Source organism: Elephantulus edwardii, unplaced genomic scaffold (genome assembly GCF_000299155.1).
Source record: "Elephantulus edwardii isolate Elephantulus edwardi_28Jun2011 unplaced genomic scaffold, EleEdw1.0 scaffold00160, whole genome shotgun sequence".
Lineage (NCBI taxonomy): Eukaryota > Metazoa > Chordata > Mammalia > Macroscelidea > Macroscelididae > Elephantulus > Elephantulus edwardii.
This window is the reverse complement of record NW_006399910.1, coordinates 7,661,641-7,671,147: the sequence shown is the minus strand read 5'-3', so window position 1 is coordinate 7,671,147 and position 9,507 is coordinate 7,661,641. Positions and strand designations below refer to the sequence as shown.

At 41.4% G+C, this 9,507-nt stretch overlaps 1 pseudogene; it reads right to left on the bottom strand.

The window, feature by feature from the left end:
* Nucleotides 1-7,384: 7,384 nt before the first annotated feature.
* LOC102844939 lies at nucleotides 7,385-8,380 on the bottom strand (annotated as a pseudogene).
* Between the last annotated feature and the right edge of the window lie 1,127 nt (nucleotides 8,381-9,507).

Sequence of the window (9,507 nt, the reverse complement as noted above, 5' to 3'; positions counted from 1 at the left end):
GACAGCGCAGGAGGGGAAGACCCTCTATGAGGTGGATTGATTCAGTGACTGGGGTAATCGGGATGGATGTGTCAAAGGCAGTGAGATTGGCACAGGATAGAACAGGGCTGTTGTACATAGGGTCGCTATGAGTCGCAAGAGACTTGACGGCACATAACAACAACAACAGCAACAAGTGTGAATATGGGTCATAGGAAGAAACTTTTAGATAAAGTATCTGAAGGAAGGATTATATGGAGTAGAAGTGACTAGAGTGCAGAGAGCAGGGAAAGGCGGCAGAGGCCCGTCTAAGATAGTGCGTGTGTGGTGTGTGCCCTGGACCCCACCGAAGAAGGCACCACTGAGCAGTTTCTATTGAGTTTCCATGGCCAGCTGCAAGAGACCACCCAGCCAATTATTGGTGCTTTCATAGTTGAAAGCCTGCATGGATCAAAGCAGACTGTGTGATCTTGTGCTATTGAAAGAAAGAGAAGGATGTTGAAAGAAATGGCTTTGATCACCTCCTAGACCAATTTCCATTAGCAAAAGCAAAGAAGGTACAGTTATAATTTCCCTGTACTCCAGAATATATGAAGGACACAATTAAGGAGTTTGACTTGCATTTTTGAGCTGACACTGTGGTAAAGCTACCTTAATCTTGCTGGTCAGATAGATGTTAGGGAGGGGTGCAGGTTCAGTGCTTGCCGTGGGTGCTATTCTCTGTAAAGACAGCTCTAGGGGTGGATGAGTAGAGTCTGCCAGGCAGGTCAGGGCCAGGTCAGGACACAGGCCTGGGAAGCCAAGAATAGGCCTCTGGGCTTGATTACAAGGGAAGCCATTGGAGAGCTGGACACTATCACTGGTTCACATGCCCATTTCTATGGCTAGAGTCGTATCAGGACCATATCGGCAGTCTTTAAAAAAAGAACAAATATAGATGAAACACTATTTGCTGTTCAGCATCTTTTATGTGTGCAATTAAAGGACACCAGTCAGTTATGTCAATCATGTGCGATCACCACTGATTATCTGGTGCCACATTCTCCATTATATTATTATTTTTTAAAATATTTTTATTATTTTTGTCTGTGTACTGTCAAATCGGATCTGACTGGTACAGGAGGAGATTGTCTCTCCTTCTCCAGCAGAGCATCTGCTGGATTCACACCACTCACCTCTGGTATTGCAGTACAGCTCCTTGTCACTAGGCCACCAAAGCTCACCTCTCCATCATATTATTAATAGAAACTCAATGCTGCCTAAATAGTGATTACCCTACCGCCACCTATAGGAACCGCATTCCCTTTGGTATCTATCAGTTTGCTTGTGCAAATCATCTTTATTAAGGAGCTCTGGTGGCCTAGTGATAAGAAGCTGAGCTGCAATCTCGAAGGTATTTGGTTCAAATCTACCAGCTAATTCACAGAAGAAAGATGGCCAATCTCCTCCCATGCCATTGGCTGTGTTTGAAAATCGCTGGAGAGTCAGCTATGGGCTGGTTCTGACTTAACAGTAAACAACAACAACAACAAATGTATTTTATACTTTGAGTATGTTATCAAGAGGGACTATCTTTGGAAAAGGACACCACACTTGGAAAAGAAGAGGGTCAGCAAAGGAGGTGAAGACACTGAATGAGACAGATTGATACAGAGACTGCAACAATGGGAACCTATGAGGATGGTACTTATAGACAGTGGAGGCTGAGGTGATGGTACCCTGTCTGGCAGGCAAGCTTGCCATCTGTTGTCCATGGAGTCCCAGTGAGCAGGGGTCAACTTGACAGCTTAGTGTGCATTTGCCCTTTGTAGAAATATTTATTTCTTCCACTCAGCATGTTTTCGAGGCTTACCTATGGTAACAATAAATACAATAGGTACTCAATACATTTGATGAGCAAGTGGTTAGAGAAAGGTGGGGAGAGCATTCTGATAGTTGGGTTTTTTAGTTAACCGAGGCTTCACTGCCGGTCCCCAGTCACTGAGTGTCTGAGGGCTGTCGCCAACAACCAGGGTGAAGGGAAGGGATTTTGCTCTCTAGGAACACAGAGATGTGAAGAAAATTACATACATAATGCACTGTGCTCACCATTCTTTCCCCAGGGTATGAAAATTCACACGCCTCCTGAGATGCAGTCCAAGGGGAACAGGGAACGGATGGCAGCTTGAACCTAAGCCTGGGGACCAGGTGGTTGCGGGGGTGTGGGGGAACTTGGCAGGTTCCTGGATCTCCATGGAGACGGAGGGAGAGTTTCCTTCTTTGGAGAAAGGCAGTCTTGGCAGTTTCATTTCCTCTGGGCACCCTTGGAATGCAAGATTCATGAAGCAGACACCTCTAGATTCTTTCCACATAAGGGACCACTTGGCACCTTTTCTGACCTCTTCTCAGCCTCTCCCCTCCTGTAAAGATCTGGGAGTTGAGTAGCCAAGTGTCCAGCTGCCCATACAGTGGACAAGAACTCCATGCAGGGAGACACAGCCACTAGCCAGGAGCCGTGTATCTGGTCCATGCTGTAACCTCTGGGCCCAGCATAGCATCTTCCTCAAGAAAAGGGCTTCACACAGAGATAGTGAAAGATCGTGTGAAGAATGAAAAACAATGAGAACTAAGTTCCCAGGCGTCTCTGTTCTTACAGCTGAGAAACACAAAAGCAGAGATCAAGCTTCTCAGATTTTAAGTGCATACAACTCACCTGAGATCTTGTCAAAATGCAGCTCCTGATTCCACAGGTCTGGGATGGGACTGGAACTTTGCATTTCTAAGCAGCTCCCAAGGACCACACACAGTCACAAGGAAATAAATCCTGTTGCTGACTAAGTAGCCACTTTTGGAGGGTCACTTAAAACAGTCACTTAGAAAGTCTTTGAGTAAACTTAAATCAATTAGTAGCCTGCCCAACAACCACAGGATAAAAAGGCAAGTTAGAGTTTATTAGCACAAAGTTCAGTGTATATTTGTAATGTTAATTTCATTAGTGCCTGTGGAAAAATACGGACATTTCTACCAACCATGTGGACAGGACTGCGTCTCACGAAAGTAAGGTTGAAATCTAACCCTTGGACTTGTAATGTGACTCTGCTTGGAAATAGGTTTTTCCTTTGCTTTGTTAGTGAGTTCATATCAGGGATAGAGTTAGAAAGTTGTAAAATGAATTACATCCGAGTGGTGTCTTCTGGAGAGAGTACAGACACAGAAACATGAAGGAAGGAGGTTCCATGTGAACATGGAGACAGGTTAGATGGCCAAGGATCATCAAGAAGTAGAGGTAGCTGCTACAAGCTGAACGAGACGAAGAAGGACCTCTTCACAGTGTTAAAGTCCTGAACTCGGATTTTGAACTTCCTGAGCTGTGAGAGAATAAGTTTTTGTTCTTTAAAGGCATCCACTTTGTGGTATTCTGTGACACAGCACTGTTGTTACGTGCTTCAGGTTGACTGTGACTCTTAGCAACCCTATGAAAAACAGATCTGAGCTATCTTCACCATCCTCAAGGTCTGGATGGATGCTCCAGATTATTGTTACAGTCAGTGTATCAATCCACCTTTCTCTCCTCTTTTTCTGACCCTCCACCTTTCCCGGCACTGTGTCTTTTTCCAAGGACTGGTCCCTTCTGATAACAAGCAACAAAGTATGTGTGGTGAAATGTCATCACCTTCATATTAAAGAAGCTCCTGATTGGACTTTCTCTAGGACAGACTTGATCATGCTTTTGGCAGTCCATGGGATAGTCAGTACACTTTTCTAACACCACAATTCAAAGGCATTGATTCTCTTTCAGTCGTCCTCATTTATTGTACAACACTGTGATGCATAGGAAGCAATGGAAAAGACAATGACTTGGATCAGGCGCACCTTAGTCTTTCCTCTCAAATAATCCTTGTTCTTTGGCACTTTGGAGAGGTCCTTGATAGCAGATTCCCCAAAGCAACATGTTTTCTGATTTCTTGACTGTTGTTACAAGGGTGTTGATTGTGGATCCAAATAAAAGGAAATTGTTGACAATGTTAATCTTGTCATCATCTATAATAATGCTGCCTATAGATCCAGTAGTGAGAATTTTCATTTTCTTGATGTTGAGATGTAGTTTTTTTATCTTTCATAGCAAGAGCTTCAATTTCTCTTCACTTTCTGCAAGCAAGGTTGTACCATCTGCATCACATATGTATTTTCTTCAAATCTTGATGCCACATTATTCTTTATCTAGCCCAGTTTCTTAGATTATTTTCTAAGCATACAGACTGAATTGGTATGGATAAAAGATACAACTCTTGTTGACACTTTTCCTGATTTTAAACCATCCAACTTTCTCTTGTTATGGCAACATAAGAACATGAAAATAACATGTCAAAGAGATTAGTGGTTTGAGCAATTCTAGTCTGTACATAATGCCAAGAAATTTTGTAACTTTAAAAGCTGAACAAAGAAATCCCATATGACCCAGTTATTCCACTGCTAGGAATAACTGCACCCCCACCCCCAACTGAAAGGAGAAATGTAAATCTATTTTCATAGCAGCTCTATTTACAATAGCAAGAAAATGAAAACAGCCCAAATACCCATCAACAAATGAATGGATTGAGAAATTATATAACATGGAGGAGTCTAGAGAGCATTACGCTGAGTGAAAGAACTCAGTCTCATAAGGACAAATACTGCATAAGAAAATTTTGTGAAAATTAGAAGCATAACTGAGCAAGATGCATGTAAATTAAAAGGGAAAGGAGAAAGGGAACAAAGGAGCAGGGAAAGGGGAGTGGGGAAAATCACTAGGATAGACGAGGTTAGTGGGCTTATTTAGGAGTGAAGGAATAGGAAAAGATTCAATGGAGAATTGAAAAGAGGAAATGATAATAGGCATAGGTCAATAGTAATTATACAAAATACAACATATATGAATGACTGCTTGGCTCCACAGTCAACACTCTTGGCAACATCAGCCAGGAAATTAAAAGACATATTGCAATGGGAAAGTCTGCTGTTAGGGACCTCTCCAAAGTACTGAAGAGCAATGGTGTCTCTCTGGAGACTAAGGCACGTCTGATACAGGCCATGGTGTTTGCAATCACTTGTAATGCATCAGAGAGTTGGACAATGACTAAGGAGGATAGAAGGAGAATTGATGCCTTTGAGCTATGGTGCTGGAGAGGATTCATCCTGGAGAGGGTTAAACCAGGCTGCTCCTTGGAGGCAAGGATTCTGGGGCTTCATCTGACATACTTTGGACATGTTGTAAGGAGGGACCGGTCCTTGGAGAGGGACATCATGCTTGGGAGGGTGGAGGGAAGGCGTAGGAGGGGAAGACCCTCTATGAGGTGGATTGATTCAGTGACTGGGGTAATTGGGGTGGGTTTGTTGGAAGACAGTGAGATTGACACAGGACAGAGCACAGCTTAGGGCTGTTGTATGTAAGGTTGCTATGAGTTGCAAGCGACTTGACAGCACATAACAACACAACAACTTGAATGAAGCACAATGTAAATTAAAGATTGTATAAAAAATGTACCTGGATGAAATACAATGTATATGAATGATTGTATGCAACCAATAAAAAAATATATAAAAATAAATAAAATCTCCTGTTTTAGTTCCTTCTTGTTGTTAGGTGTCTTTGCATCAAGCTGACTGGAGCCCTGTCTCACCCTGTGCATATCTGTGATGCATTAGGGCCCATTGCTGAAGTCATTGTGTCAATACAGTTCATGGAGGGTCTTCCTCTCAACAAGCAATGTTACTAGTTGTTATTATGTACCATCGAGTTAAAATTGACTCATAGCTGAGCCTCCAGTTGGCTTTTAGAAGCAGTAAATCGAGTGGGAGTAGATTGTCCATTTTTCTCCCCAAAAGCAGCTGATGGATTCAAAGCAAGTGCCTTTGGGTTTGCTGTGTAACTTCTTATCACTAAATCAAAGTTAGGCACTGTTGAAGCAAGTACAGCTCACAGTGAATCTATGAACAATAGATCTGAATTTTGTCCTATGCTGTGTCATTTTCACAATCTCTGACGTACTAGTAGTGTACTTTATTGCAGTCACGGTATCAATTCATCTCATTGGGGGTCTTCCTCTTTTTCACCGATCCTTTACATTTCCAAGAAACAGCCCCTTCTAGCAACATGCCCAAAATATGAGAGATGAAGCTTCATCATCTTTGTCTCCAAGCACTGGTTGCACTTTTTCTAAGACATATTTGTTGTTCTTTTGGCAGTCCACTGGATATTCAATATTCTTCTCCAACATCGCAACTGAAAGACATCAATTTCTCCTATAATCCTTATTTACTGTATAGATCAATGAGGCATAGCAAGTGATTGAAAAGACTATGGCCTGACTGAGGCACACCTTAGTCTTCAAAGTGACATCACTGCTCTTTAGCATTTTGGATAGGTTCCTGAAAACAGACTTGCCTAATTGTGATGCATTTCCTGATCTCTTGACAGCTAGTACCAAGTGTGTTGATTGTTGATCCATGCAAGATGAAATTACTGACAACTTCAAACCTTTCTCTGTTCTTCATGTTGTTGTGTATTGGCCCCATGGTGAGGGCCTTTGTTTTTTGTGGTATTTACTTTTTCACATATGATAGAAAGATTTTCTCTGTTAATGATCCCAACTGTCTTTCTTTAGATACAGGAGTTTTAAGCTCAAATACTTAGGAGAAAACAAGTTAAGATTGCATTTATACTGCATCTTATTACCAGTAACATATTGCAAAGGGAAACAGCTTAGAAAAAGAGGGTGGAGGGGAAGGAGAGTGAAGGAATCATAGAGAAGTGTACTCGGGGTGGGGGGTGGGGGGGAAGAGATGGGGGAATTCTATACTAATGAAGGAATTTTTTTTTTCTTTTTCTTTTTGGTGAGGGCAGCGAACTGGTGGGGAGGGGTGGGCGGGAAGGAAAGTGCGGCAATGAATGAATGGAAATCAACCTCTGTAAATGTCTATTAAAATTAATAAAAAAAGAAAAGGAGTTAAGTTGATCAAGTGGAATTATTCTTTTTCCAATTCTTGGGAAATATGAAGTTCTTGCAAACACAACTCGTTTCTGCAGATTATTTCCCAAACGTGTACAAAATGGAACCAAAACGGAGAATTCCTTAAGATCTTAAGAGGTGCAACATTAGATATTGTTGTCATTACAAGAGTCCAGAAAGAAGGTTGCATAGTGGAGAGGACTGGCGGGGGGCGGGGATTGTATAACAATGAAAGGATTTTTCTTTTACTTTTCAAAGAGAAGAGCAAAGGGGGTGGTCAGGGAGAAAAATATAACAAGGAATGAATGGAAATCCAAAGTATCTGTAAACATTCATTAAAATAAACAAACAAACAAATAAATTAAAAGCTACAATTATCAGGTAGCAAGTGTTTCAGCCTTCATTTGCCAGGCACTTCCTTTTCCTGTGCCCAAGAGTTAGAGGGATGAAAATGTCTTCCCCGTGATTGTTTTCATTTCTTTTTTTTTTCCTCTACGTCTGGGTGTGCAGGGTTCAGCACCTTGAGGAAGTCGGATGTTTTGGCCCACATACGGGTATGAATATAGGCCTTAGAGCATTTGATGTGATAGTGCAGGTAGTCCCGGAGCGTGTGGATCAAATCCACACTGTGGTACTGTCTCAGGCATTGATGTTGGTGTGGCGAGGGAACAGCAGGAAGGTGATATAGCCAATGTTGTCGCCCACAGCAGCATTGGTGCCCTTCAGTTCAAGAGGTAGTTCCTGTGGCTAAAGAGGACCTGTGGTGCTGTGTGGCCGACTCTATGTCCTTCTTTGAATTCCTGCATAAACACCTTTCCAATGATCACATCAAACTCCTCTTTGAACACTGTGCTAAAGACGACTGTGACTCTGTCCTTTTTAGACTTCAACATACATGGTCACATCATCCCTATAATGAATAACTGCCCTATTCTCTCCTTCCAAGAAGAAGTTCTTGGAATTGGAAGTATTTCTCAAAGACAGAGGCAAAACAATTTTGTTTCAACATGCTAGCCTGAGGCCTGATGGAATCCTTGGAGGCTGGGAGATTTTTTCAAGGTCATATAATAAAGAGAGAGTACCCTGATTCTAGTACCCTGGTTTACCAAGAAGCTTCCATACATTCTATCTTTTTTTTTTAAAATTATTCTATGTTTTATTCTAAGAGTTCAAAGTAACCTCAGAAACACACTGTTTAGATTCCCTTATCTATTGATTGCTATGATTCATAACTCATCAGCACCATGCACCTGAAGTTCCTTGTAGAATTTCAAAGAAATACTGACCATCCCTTTTGTTCTGTTGCCATTAGGATTTGCACTATGATACAGGACCCTATCAAAATCTGCAAATGTTACTTCTACTGCTTCTGGTTTGTTTCTGGCAGCTGCGTTCTCCAACTTGAGCGTGAGGGTCTCCACGATCATACAGTTGTTCACCTCTCCAGGATCATGGCTGTAGTGGCTGCCCTACCACAAGCCCAGTGCCTGCCCAACACTGCCCCCCACTCCACCAGCCCGAGGGCCTTTGTTTTTTGGTGTTCAGATGTGATTTATACTGAAGATCTGATCTTCTACAGTGTTACAAGTACTCCTCACTTTCAGCACTCTAAGTGTGTCATCTGCATAATTTAGGTTGTTGATGCGTCTTCCTCTGATCTTGATGTGATACTCCTCTTCCTAGAGTTCAGTTTTGTGAATTATTTGCTCTATCCATATACTGAATAAGTATGTAGAAAGGAGACATTCCTGACACACATCTTTCCTAATATTAAACCGTGCAATGTTCCCTGCTCTGTTTATAAAACAGCTTCTTGGTCTAGGTGTAGGTTTTGTATGAGCACAATTAAGTGTTCTGTGATTCTAAATGTTAACCATAGTTTATTATGATCCTCACAGTCAAAGGCCTTTGCATAGCCAGTAAAATACAAATACACATTCTTCTTGTATTATCTGCTTTTAGTCAGGATCTATCTGACATCAGCAATGATTTATATCTCTGGTGTGCAGCCCCCTGTAAAACCAGCTTGAACTTATGGCAATTCCCTGTCTATATACTATTCTAGCTGTTTTTGAATAATCTGCAGCAATATTTTGCTTGCAAGTTATATTTATTGATATTATTTTATAATTTCCACATTCTGTTCGTTTATTTTTCTTGGGAATGGGAACAAATTCTCTGCTAGTCAGTTGATCAGACAGCTGTCCTCCAAATTTCCTGGCATAGACTGTTAAACACACATCTAGGATTACATTTGTTAGCTGAAACATGATAATTGGTGTCACATCAGTTTGGGCTCTTATTTTTGCCAATTTTATCAGCAAAGCTTGATTACCTGCTTTTATTACCATTGACTCTTTTCATATGGTATTTTCTGAAATATTTCAGGGTTGGCCAATTTTTTTTTTTGTACAATGACTCTATTTCTTCCATCTTCTTTTGATGCTACCAGGATCCTTCAAGATTTTGCCCATAGCATCTCTCAGTATTATAATTTGAGGCTTGGATTTGTTTTTCAGTTCCTTCAGCTAGAGAAATGCTGAGTGAGTTCTTGCCTTTA